The following is a 13506-nucleotide window of genomic DNA, read 5'->3' as shown; positions in this document are numbered from 1 at the left end:
ACCACTGCACAAGTCAAAAGTGTAGATCAGGGACCGGCAGGTGGTATGGTGGTTAAGGGCACTGGGCTCCCACATGGTCAACTGTGGTTCGAGTCCCAGACCTGGCAGCTTGACTTCTCACTTTCTTTCTCTCTCTCTCTTGCTCTGTTCCTCTCTGGTCAAATTAAAATAAATAAATAAACAAATAAATAAAGTTAAATAAAATAATTTAAAAAATAATAAAGTTGAACAAAATAATTATTTTTTAAAAAGTGCAGATCAGACCCTCCTTCCCAGTTTCCCTTTGCTATGTGATCAAGACCCAGCAATCAGGTGTACTCTCTGGTGGTCATTGCAGCGAGATCAGGCTTCAGAACACCAGGTGCAGCTGTGCCAGTGGTGGCTGTGTGTCCAGTGCCAGGGGTGTTAGAGTTATAAGCTGCAGCTTCCAATGCTGGACAGTGGCAAGGGCCTGTTCTAACTCCACTGGTCTTATAGCATTATTTGGTATTCTTGCCTAGGCAGCCTTTATCACTGTCCAGCCTTCCCAGCAATCCTCTGACATGCCCAGATAACTGTATTTTCATTTGTAGCAACAGTTCTCAAAACTGCTTAGCTTTTTTAGGCACCAGCAGGTAATGTGGTGGTTAAGGAGCTGGACTCCCACATGGCCAACTGTGGTTCAAGTCCTAGATCTGCCAACTTGAAAATCATGCTGGGTGTGTGTGTTTTCATGCCCAAAAATCACAAGAGGAGAATGGAGGAGAAGGTATGGCAGCATAGCCATCCCCTCTGGGGGGTGATTTCTCACCTTCCTTCTCACTGTCTCTCTCTCTCTCCGTCAGATGCACGTATCCTGTGGCAAAAACCTATAAAACATTTCTTAGCCTTATTTTTTTTAAGATTTTAAAATTTTAACTTTATTTATTGATTTATTTATTTAGACCAGAGAAGGACAGAGTGAGAGCAAGAGAGAGAGAGAGAGTTAGCCGCCAGCTCTGGGATTCAACCTGAGGTTTGCTATGTGGGAGTCCAGCACCCTTAACCATGCCACCTGCCAGCCCTGCTTAGTCTTCTCTTTATTGAGGTACAATCGATATACAAAGAACTATATGAGAGGATTTCAGAAAGTTTGTAGAAAATGCCTATTCAAAAATGCATGGATTTCAAAAAAAAGTTTTGCACTGAAATGCATACACGCTTTAATTCTCTTTTTTCCATAAACTATTTAAAGTTCCTTCATATATATTTAATGAGTATAACTTGATGAGTTTGGGCACATATAAATACTTATAATACCATCACCATAATCAGGCTACAAGATTTAACCAACTCCTCTTAAAGTTTCCTTGTGTGTTTTGTTTGTTTGTTTTCTGTAGGAGGAACACTTGACATGAGATTTAAAACCCTCTTAACATATTTGAAGTGGACAATACCATGTTGATAATGTTTAACATTATTTCCAAAATAAAATATTAGTTTACACATGTATTGTTCATAGCTATTTTTTTGTTTGCTTTTTTTTTTTTTTTGGGGGGGTTTTTGCTTTAGGGCCCGTGCGTTCGCCATACAGACAGAGAGAGACAGAGAGACAGAAAGGGAGAAATCACCCGCCAGGGGGATGGCCACCACAGTCCCTATTTTTTTTTTTTTTTGAGAGAAAGAGATTTTTGTTATAGGGCACGTGCGCTAGCCAGTGAGACAGAGAGACAGAAAGTGAGAAATCACCCCCTGGGGAGGATGGCCACACTGCAATCCTTTCTCCTCTATTCTCCGCATGGGATTTTGGGCCTGCACCTACATGCGCCTGGTGTGAGTTTGAATCCACTGGGTCCAGGACTCAAACCGTGGTTGATTACGTGGGAGTCCAGCTTTGTAAGCATTACGCCATCTGCTGGTCCCACTCATAGCTCTTTTTCTGTACCAGGCGCTGTGGTAAGTATGAGACATGTACAAATCGGGACTTAAAACCTTAAGACTTAAGTTTGCTATCGTCCCCATGTTTCTCTTGCTGGGGTTCTTTGTGCTGGAGGGTATCTATCTTTTGCCTGAGTATATAAAAAACATACCTGCTGGATATAAATCCTCAGGTTATACTCTCCCATAGTACTTTCTAGACGTTGCTTTCCTGTCTTCTGGAATAGAAAATTTTCATGGTAATGTCTGAGGGCTGCTGGCCTTTTCTCTTCCTTATGTAACTATTTCTTGCTTCGTGTGTGACATGTTTTTTCTCTACTGGGATTGGTTCTTTTTCTTTCAGTAAGATTTATCTTTGTTTTGGTCATTTTATCTCAGTTTTTCTTGAAATAGTATGGCCTTTTATCCTGAAGGTTGAAGTCTTTTTGGAAGATTTTCTCCTGTTAATTTTTGGAAAGAATTAAAAAAAAGATGTTTGGTTCTAGTCTTTTTTTATATTCTATAAAGGACCAGCACATATGTATAAATTATATCTCCTTTGACTTCTATGCCTATAATCTTCTCTCATTTTAAAAATATCATTGCCCAGACTCCAGCAGGTGGCATGGTGGTTAAGGGCGCTGGACTCCCACATAGCCAAATGCAGTTCAAGTCCTAGACCTGGCGCCTTGCTTTCTCTTTTTCTCTCCTCCACGGCACCCTCATCCTTCTCTGGTTAAATTAGAATAAATAAATAAATAAATAAATAAATAAATAAATAAATAAGTTAAAAAAGTAATTCTTTATAAAAAAATCATTGCTCTTTTCCATCTCTTTGTGGAACTTCAGACAAAGCCTGTCATAGGGCTGACCCCATGACCTAGTGGTTAAGGGAGCTGGCTCACATGGGTAACCATGCAGTTTGAATCCTGGCCCCAGCAGCTTGGAAAACATGCTAAGCACATGTGTACACATTCCCCAAATTTTGACAAGATGGAGAAATGGAGAAGGGATTGTGGCATGACCACACTCCACGGAGGGGGCTTTCTCCCTCTTGCTCTCAGTCTTTCTCTGGTGAGCACACAGGCCCTCTGGCAAGTAAATGTTTAAAAACCAAACAAACCTGTCCTTTGTGTCCCTTTTTGTGTACTTTAACTTGTGTGTGTGTCCACTTTTATTTCTCATGTTTTCTATTTCTAGGCTACTCTTTTCCCCCAAGCTCCGCTGGCTTGCCTTTTACTCCCTATGGTCTTTTGAGTCCTTGCTCTGGTTCCTTGGATAACTCCTCTTCGGTGTATATATTCTTCATCTGCATTTTGATTACATTCCTTTGCTCTTTGTCTTTTCTTTCCCCCTTCAGTATACATGCATAGGGCCTGGGCTGGTTTATTTCTGATGTCACCAGGGGAGAGAAGCAGGGGAGGAGGTGAAGTTGAGCGGTTTTCAGAGTCCTATTACTGCTACTTTCCCTTCCCTAAGGCTTCATCTATTCTCTCTCTCTCTCTCTCTCTCTTTTTGTTATAGGGTGTGTGCACTCACTATAAAGAGAGAGAGAGAAAGAAAGTGAAAAATCACCCCCCACCCCACCCCCAGGGAGGATGGCCATGCCTCAATCCCTTCTCCTCTTGGGATCTTGGGCACGCACGCACATGCACCCAGCATGAGTTTAAGCCACTGGGTCCAGGACTTGAACCGCGGTCAACTACATGGGAGTCCAGTGACATAGCTATTATGCCAGCTGCTGATCCCGGGCTTCATCTATTCTTTATGCTCAGTATGGGTCAAGTTATCCCTATCATGCTCACTTGGTGAAAAGTATACAGTATTATCCCTCTTACAAACCTGAAATGATAACTTTCCAACATTATTTTTTATTAGCAAGCAATTTAAAAAATTCTTTTCTTATTATTTTCAGTTCACAAGTATGCCAAACACTGAAAAAATGTCCAGAGAGGGATAAAGTAAGAGAAAGACTGCTGTCTACGAAATAATCACAGAAAAAATGACCCCATCTGTTATTACGGGTTACAAGGTATAAATGTCAGCTCACTATTGAGAGTTCTTAAAGCAAAAATCATTGCATTACTAATATCTTAGATAGTAGGTCATCAGGAAAGTCATGACATTTTAAAAATGTTTTTTCTATGCAAAAATGCATCATAAATTTCTCAATGACCCAATATTTTCCAAGAAATTGATGTAGTTTCGGGGGGGGGGGGTATGTGCACGTTAACAGCAACTAGAGACACAAGCCAACACCGTTGTGTTTCCAGTTTATGTTCCTGGTGGAACCAAAATGATATTTATATATTAAAATGTAAAAATATACCCTCTCCCCAAATGGTTAAGGTCAATAGATAAAAGGTAGAGATTACAATAAAAATTCAAAGATTTATTTACCAATGTAATACCCAGAAAATTTGCCTTAGGGATAGCAATGAAGACATTAGTCATGGCCAGCATGCTGCATAATATACCACGCATCACGGCTTAAAGCATACACAGGTTTTATCTCACCGTTTTCGTATGTCAGCAATCCAGCACATTGTAGCTGAGTCCTCTTCTCAGGGTCTTGCAAGGCTGAAATCAGAGTGCATTTTCCATCCAGAGGTTCAACTAGGGAAAGCTCTTTTTCAAGCTCTCTTAGGTTGTTGGCAGAATTCATCTCCAAATTGTATGACGTACAATTTCTGATTGCATGGTTGTATGACGAAGGTCCCTGTTGTCTTGCCTGCTGCTGGCAAGGGATCTCTTTGAGCTGCTAGAGGTCTCTCACAGCATGTGCTGGGCTGATTTATTTCTGATGTCCATAGCAGGAGATGAGTAGGAGGAGGTGGTGAAGAATGAAGTTGAATAGCTCAATTCCACTCTTGACCTCCTCTCCCTACTTTCCTCATATTTCCCCATCTTAGCAATGGGGATTCTCTCTCATTGAATCTCTTTCATGCTTCAACTCTCTTAGACTTGCCCATTTGCTATCAGCTGGAGAAAACTCTGCTTGTAAAGGGTTTGTGGAACTAGGTCAAGTCCACCTGGATACGATCTTTAGCTTCAAATCATGATTAGTAATCTTAGCTTCATCTATAAAATCCAGTTTTCCTTGAGAAGTAATCATGAGAGTAATAGCAGGTGGCAGAGATTGTGGGCACCATCATGGATTCTGCAACCACACTAAAACTGGGCTGGCCTGTGAACTGGTTTGTTCAGAGGAATGTGGCCCTAGACCTTAAGGAGTATTGCAGTTTCCTGGTATAGCCCTTTTGAAATGCTAGTTCTTGGAACCCAGACGCCATGGTCTGAGCAAGTTCAAGCTGGCCATGTGTTCCAGGGGCTAGCTCCAGCTGTGCTCCGAGCCAATAGCCAGAGACAATTACCAGCCATATGAGTGAGGGCATTCTCAGATAGTCCAGCCTCAATCAAGCCATCCTAATCAGCACCGAGTGACTCAGAGCAAGCTGTCCTCGCAGAGAACAAATTGCCGCACTGTAAGCAAACAACTGCTTGCTGTTGTTTTTAAGCCACTAAGTTTTGAGGTGGTTTCTTGGGTAGAAACATTTTAACTAGTTTTAGGGCTCCATCAGCTGCTGAGAGTATAGCACATTACTCTCAAATGCTGAAGTTCAAAGGTGTCAGGTTAGGAGAGAAGATAAATGCCTTCTTAATTCATTCTAGAGTCACAGTAGACTCTAGAAATGATTGATTTATTGTTGGAGCTTTTGAATGTGATTTAAAATAAGCCAAATAAGATATCATTGACTTATCTCCTAGCTATCTGAAAGCTCATAAGAATTAGTGAAAATCTAAGGTCTTGGTGTCTGAGCCAATTGTGCACATTTCAGTCTTTTGAAGAAATCCTGATGTCATCTTTGAACATCGAAAATCTAAGCAGTTTGTGCCTGAAGTTAGCTTTAGGCACACCTTGTATTCCTCCTGAGATTTCCTTGGATGCCACCTCTGGACCCTAGTCACTTATTCTACTTCTGCCACAACCAAAGCCAACCAGTTCCACTGTGGTCCATATGGTTTTGCTACCTGGGCCTAGCTTGATTCTCAAAGGAGTGCTGGGCCATCTCCCTTAGTGGTATTCTGCATTTAGGTCAGCCACTTATGTGCCTAGGAGTTCTGGCTCCTCCAAACACTTCTGGACCTGAAGAAATGCTGTATGACAGGGCATGGGATCTGCCTTCCCAAGAGGTCACCAAGGAGCTTGTGTTTACTGTCTCCAATAAAACAGAACCTACAAAAGACATCCATTTTACTCATTCTCTAGAAAGAGAAGAAATTGGAATTGGCTCGTGTGATTATGGAGGCTTGGTGAGTCCATAATCTGGAGGGTAGGTCAGCAGTCTGGAGATTCAGCAGGAGTTGCAGCTCAAGTCCAAAGCCTGTCCACTGCTTAATTCTAAGTCAGGGAGAGAATTTGTTTCATTTAGCCCTCAGCCAATGGGATGAGACCCACACACATTATGGAGGGTAATCCACTTTACATCAAGTCCAGTATTTTAAATGTTAATCTCATCCAGGAACACCCTCATAGACTAACATTCAACCAAATATCCTGACACTGTGGTCCAGGCAAGTTGGCATTTAAAAGGAACCATCACAGGGCTAAATAATGCAATCTGGAAGTGCAGAGGACATAACTACCTGTAGGACTGACTTTCATCATTGAGAAATGTGAAATTAGAGGAAAGGGCCAGCCAGATACATTTCCTTTCTTTTCTTCTTCCCATGGACTTTACTCCAAGGTCTGTCTGGAGACACTCTGGATGTTGGAGCATGAGCACGTGATGAGTAACTTGCTGGATTTTGCGTGGTTGATTAGAAAGCGGTGGCGAGCACAATTGTGCATCTCTCTACCCTGATCCTATTCTTCCCTGATTCGCTTGACCTGCATTTTCACTTCCCAAAAAAGCATCAGCTCTTAATCCTTCCTTGTCTTAGGCTCTGCTTTCTATTTATATAGAAAACAGATTTTTTTTTTTTTTAAAGCTGAGGTGTGTGCTGGCATGTTCAGGGAAGCTATGCTCTAAACTCCATCTCCTAGACTCCTGAAATATTCAGACAAGAGGAGGATAGATTTTGTCACAGAATGACCAGGAACAACCACAGAGGCACAAGAAGCATGAGAAATCAAGAAAATATTTCTCCTCTAAAAGAAAAGAACAATTCCTCATCATCCACAGACAGTACAGTAGAATTCATGGAAATATCTGATAGAGAATTCAGAATATTTGTAGTGACAAAATTAAATGAGATGCAAGAGCTGAGATATAATGAATTCCAGAAGATGCAGGAGAAACGAGACGAGTTCTAGGAGGTGAGGAAGTTCTTCCATGATCTGAAAGAGGAAATACACACCATAAAAAAGAATCAAATGCAACTGTTAGAGATGAAGGCTGCCATTTAGGAAATCAAAACCTCCCTTGAAAGTATTAAAAGCAGAGTCCATGCAGGAAATTAGTCCATGCAGGAAATCAAATCTCAGATGTCGAAGGCAAAACCTCTAACCTAGAAAAAATGACCAAAAACCTGTGAAAATAACCCCAAAATGAGAATACTACATGAGAAATACTAGCCAGCATTAAGCGCCCAAACATCCAGATAATTGGTATCCCAGAAAGTGAGGAAACTAATAAGGGCATCGATTATCTATTCCATGAAATCTTGGAAGAAAACTTGCCAAATCTAGAGAGGCATTCAAATATCCAGACCCAAAAAAATACAAAGGACCCCCTAATAGAATCAATCAAGAAGACCTTCTCCAAGGCACATCATAGCCAGACTGGTCAAATCAACAAAGACGATACTAAAATTGGCAAGAGAGAAATGTCAGGTTACTTACAAAGGTTATCCAATCAGGTTAACCTCGGACCTTTCATCAGAAACAATGCGAGCAAGGAAAGAATGGGAAATATATTCAAAGTGTTAAGTGAAAAACAGTTTCAACTGAGAATCCTATACCCGGCAAGATTCTCTTTTATAATGAAAGAAAGGATAAAAACATTCTCAGGGGAACCAGCAGTTAGCGTAATGGCTATGTCGCTGGACATCCACGTAGTCGACCGCAGTTCACGTCCCGGACCCGGTGGCTTAAAACTCACGCCAGGCATGTGTGAGTGCGTGCCCAAGATCCCGGGAGGAGAATGGAGGAGAAGGGATTGCGGCGTGACCATCCCCCCTGGGGGGTGATTTCTCGCTTTCTGTCTCTATGTCTCTCTCTGTCTGTCGGGCGAGCGCACTCGCCCTATAGTGAAAAAAAAACTCAAAAAAAACCAAAAACAAAAACAAAAACAAAAACAAAAACATTCTCAGAAAAACAAGACCTGAAAGAATTTACCAATAGCAGACCCACTCTTCAAGAAGTTCTGAAAGGAGTGCTCAAGTAGGAAAACTAATGACACATACAGAAATAAGAGAGCAAAAGACAACCAAGAAAATGACCAATTTAATGCTAGGGACAAGAAATATCAGTAATAACATTGAATGTTAACGTCCAGGATTTAAATGGGAAGATTGGACCACAGCAACACTGCATATTCAACAGAAGAGAGTTTGAACGTAAGACTGAAATCACGAAATAGAATTTTATGGCTTTCGAGTAAACCATTACTGATTGCTTTTTTTTTTTTTTAAACTATGCTTTGTTTTCCCAATTTAAACATTTTACTTTCTCTTAAATTGTTGATAGGTTCAGTGATTTGTTCAAATATTTTTCTTGTTTGTTTCACTAAATGGAAACATAAACTTTCCTTCCTTCCTGAAAAACAAATCTGTAGGCTGTACATTCTGGGGTTTATATTCTGTTCCATTGGTCCACATGCGCTTCCCCTTAAAAAATGTCAATCTGAATGTTGTGTAGGCATAACTGCCAAAGACCAAAATAGAAGCAGAGAAACATATTTGGAAGCTGCTACAATTTCCCCATGCCTCTAAACTTTTTTGTTGTGCATCCAAAAAATGTTGGATCTTGCATCCTCACTATGTATGATTAAATTATAGCACTTGCAAATTTATATTAGACATTATAATATATTGTGTACATTATAAAATATAAATGATAAATTACCTAGAATAAACATTTTTAAAACCTTTAAAAAAAGAAAACAGAGAGTCTGGGCTAAGAAAAAGGTTTTTAATATATAAAAAGTACTACAGACATACATACACTTTTGAGCAAAATACTGATAATCTAAAAACTTCTTTAGTGGCATTACCAGTATAATTATAAAAATTCATGCAAGTTAACATTATATATTTTCAAAATAGTTGATATATTAAAATAAGACCTCGTATGAGCACCTTTCCTTTCAGCAACCCACGCACTTCAGTATGGAAAAGTATTGTCTTTTCTTTTTTTCTTTTAGGCTTTTCCCATAGGGTGGTGTGCTTGTTGGAGAGAAAAAGAGAGACATAGTGAGAGGGAAAGTGAGCAATCACTCCCCAGTGGGAATAGCCAGACCACATCCCTTCTCCTCCATTGTCCTCTTGGGACTTAAGGTATGCGTGCACATGGGCCTGGCATGATTTTCAAGCCACCAGGTCTGGTATTTGAACTGAAGTCAGCCATGAGGGAATCCAGCACCTTAACCACATTGTCAGCTGCTGGCCCCTGGGAAAGTAGTGTCTTAAAGATCCTGCTCATTTCCTTGTGCTAGCATACTAAAAATTGTGCAGCTATTGGGACCAGCAGCTAGCGTAATGGCTATGTCTGCGGACCTGGACTGCGGTTCAGGTCCCAGACCCGGTGGCCTAAACTCATGCCGGGTGTGTGTACATGCGTGCCCAAGATCCCGAGAGGAGAATGGAGGAGAAGGGATTGCGGTGTGGCCAACCCCCCTGGGGGGTGATTTCTCGCTTTCTGTCTCTCTGTCTCTCTCTGTCTTTCTGGCGCGCGCACACGCCCTGCAGCAAAAAAAAAACCCTCTCCAAAAAAAAAAAAAAAAAAACTGTGCCGCTATTAAAACAAGTAAATAGCTGAATGGTGATCATAAACAGGAAGAAAAAGGATAGAATTATCCCTGTAGTAATGGATTAGTGTTGGAGACATTTACTCTGAATGTAATTAATATCTAGCTTAATATATATGCAAATTATTATGTATGTAAATATAACTATGTGTATGTACACAGGGTGGTATTCTTTACTCTCTGTGAATGTAACTATGTGTATATACACTGGTTGGTATTCTTTATCAGTTGAGTAGGCCCATAGGTAATAATGCCCCAGTATTAAGTGATTTAGCAATTAGATCTTGGTTTCTCATACCATTCTCCAACAAAAGAAATGAGAAGTCTTCGGAGAATTGACTGGTTGTAGGACTCAGACAGAAAGTATACATGATGAGGCTGGAACATCTTGTAGTATCAAAAATTAAAGAAGTACTGCATGCGTGTGCACACACCCGCACACACACACACACACACACACACACACACAATGATGTGGCATCAAAGGAACATAGGAATGAACTGAAAAAGCATCCAATGACTAAAACTAGGACTATTTGGATAACAAAATAAAGTGTTGGATTATAACTCAAAGGATAAAATAAATACATAAGTGGGGGTCTATATTGATATAAATAGATGATAGAATAAGTAAATGGGGCAACAGAGACAAATCTGCTCTACAAAAGAATTCCAAATTGATATAGATACTCTGTCCTCAAGGAGATGGAACATAATCAACTCCTTGTGCAGTTTAACCCACTTAAACGTGGGTTGTGCAGGGGACATCCTTTGAAGGAGCATATAGAAAAAGGAGAGAAACTGTGACTGTACAGTAGAGACACCTGAGAGACACTACCTTAGCCTGGTGATCAAGTTCAACATCAGAGTGGTAAGTCCTGTTGATAATATGTACCTTGATATGCAATGGTAAAAATGATACTTTGCTACTGTGATCTTTTTATTCCAAACCCATAACTCCAGTCTAATCATGAGCAAAACATCAAACAACTCCCAGCTAAGAGACCGTCTATACAATATCTGAGCAGTCTACCTCGAAATTGCCACGGCTATGAGATACAAAGAAAGTCTTGGAAATTATTGCAGCCAAGAGGAACTTGAGAAGGTGTGAATGACTATTAAATATATGTGCCATTCAGGATGGGACTCTGGAATAGAAAAAGGACATTAGGTAAAAACTAGGAAATCTAAATGAAGTATAGACTTTATTAATAATAATGTATTGATGGGACCAGCAGTTAGCATAATGGCTATGTCGCTGGACTCCCATGTGGTCTACCACGGTTCAAGTACTGGACCCGGTGGCTTAAGCTCAGGCTGGGCATGTGTGCGTGCGTGCCCAAGATCCTGAGAGGAGAATGGAGGAGAAGGGGTTGTGGTGTGGCCACCCCTCCTGGGGGGTGATTTCTTGCTTTCTATTTCTCTGTCTTTCTCTGTCTTTCTGGTGCACGCACGTTCCCTATAGCAAAAACCTCTCCAAAAAAATAATAATAATGTATTAATACTGATTGATTAATTTTAACAAATGTACCACCTATAGTAAGATTTAATAATAGGGGAAATAAGAACTCCATTGGGGCATATCAGAACTCTCTTTATGACCTTCACAATATTTCTGTACATGAAATTTGTTCTGAAAGTAAGTTGTATTGGGACCAGCAGTTAGCATAATGGCTATGTCGCTGGACTCTCATGTAGTCGACCAAGGTTTGAGTCCCAGACCCGGTGGCTTAAACTCAAGCTGGGCGTCCCTGTGTGTGTGCCCAGGATCCCAAGAGGAGAATGGAGGAGAAGGAATTTTGGTGTGGCCATCCTCCCTGGGGGTTGATTTCTCGCTTTCTGTCTCTCTGTCTCTCTCTGTCTTTCTGGCGAGCACACGTGCCCTATAGCAAAAGTCTCTCTCAGAAAGTAAATAAATAAAATAAATAAATAAATGTAAAGTGTATTATAAAAAATGCATAGCTGAAATTTGATCGTACTTGGTCATTTTCAGTTTTCTTTCACACTGACCTACTGACTGCTTATTGGTCTTTGAATAAAATGCGGTATGTGTGGGCATTCAGGTGCCACCTGCTTTATCTGAGTGCCTTTCTTGTGATATACCGACCAGGTGCTTGGTCAGTGTTGGTCTCAGCATACTTTTCCCTGCTACTATGATGACTCACAGAACTTTGGGCAACGAAGTGATTACATGGATTTTCAGGGAATCAAGGTCATTCAATACTTTTCACTCCCGAGTTATGTGACAATATGCCAAGAGTTGATGTGTACCTTGTACTCATCACTGATTTCCTCATTTCCTCTTGCTGTGAAGGACTAGCATGAGCAACTAATAATGACTGCTCTTCCATCTCATCTACGGAGATGGAAGATGGTTGTGATGTTCTCCCATAAAGTCATCGATTGCTGGTCTTTTGTCAATTAGTTTTTTTGTCTTCTCTTTGAACACTTTTCCTATCATTTACAACTGTTGTTCTGCAATACCATGATACATACCTACTTTTAATAAAACTCATAAGAAAGTGGCCAGCAGGTGGCACGGTGGTTAAGGTGCTGGACTTTCCCATGACTGACTATGGTTGGAGTCCTGGACCTGGAGGCTCAAAAATCTCACTGGATGCATTTGCGTACATGCCCAAAATTCCAAGAGGAGAATGGAGGTGACAAGATTGCTGTGTGGCCATCCTTCTAAGAGGTGATTTGTCACTTTCCCTCTCTCTGTGTCTTTCTGGCAAGCCCTATGGCAAAAACCTTAAAAAAAAAATATAAAGAACTCCTAAGAATGAATGGTAGTCCTTGTGTCAGTCTAGCCACAAATTTCATCACTTTCATAGTTGAGAAAGTTATTTTCTGTTTGTCTTGAATAGAACAGATGATTGGCCCATCTGTATGATCACTGTGCTGCTTGGATGTCCCACGAGGGGTCAGTGGTAACATGCCATGTGACCGCATTCTGAAGCAGACAACACAGTGAGAACCAGAGGACAAGAGCTGATGAAAGAGTGACATTCATTTCAGAGATTCATTGTATTTCCTGTTTATGCGTTTCTCCTTTGGTTACTGCTGGGAAATCAGTATTCTCTCAGATTACTTGACCCAGAGTGAATGGACCACATTCTGTATTTGCTTTCGGTTCCTATTCACTCTTTGCATTTGTTTTGTTGTTCTCAATGCCCGTGTTTATATTACTGTGTTCATTACTACATTTACACTTCAGTGAATCATTTTTAAGCTATTCTTTCACTTTCATGATTAGGACATAAAATGTGACAGAGTAATTTTTAAAAATTGCGTACATATAAACACCAGTTAAATGACATGAAAATATGCTTTCTGAAATAATGCCGCATTAATTGAATGTAAGTTGAAGTAAACTGAAGTAGTCCTTATAACATTTATTGCTTTAAGAATGTAATGATTATTATGTATGAAATGGGATTCCTAGGAACATTGTATTTAATTACAAGAATACAATTTGTAATTTTAAATATTCATGTAACAGTTTATTAGGTTTTGCTTGAGGCTTTAAAGTAGGATAAATTTCAAATTCCAGAAATTCTGATACCAACAAGTAAAACTTTCTTTTAGAATTATTTATTTATTTAATTCCATTTGTTATTATTATTTTTCAATTTGACAAGAAAGAGACAGAAAGAAATAG

This window comes from Tupaia chinensis, unplaced genomic scaffold (assembly GCF_000334495.1).
Source record: "Tupaia chinensis unplaced genomic scaffold, TupChi_1.0 Scaffold000133_1, whole genome shotgun sequence".
In the NCBI taxonomy this organism is placed as follows: Eukaryota; Metazoa; Chordata; class Mammalia; order Scandentia; family Tupaiidae; genus Tupaia; species Tupaia belangeri.
Note: the sequence above shows the minus strand (reverse complement) of the source record.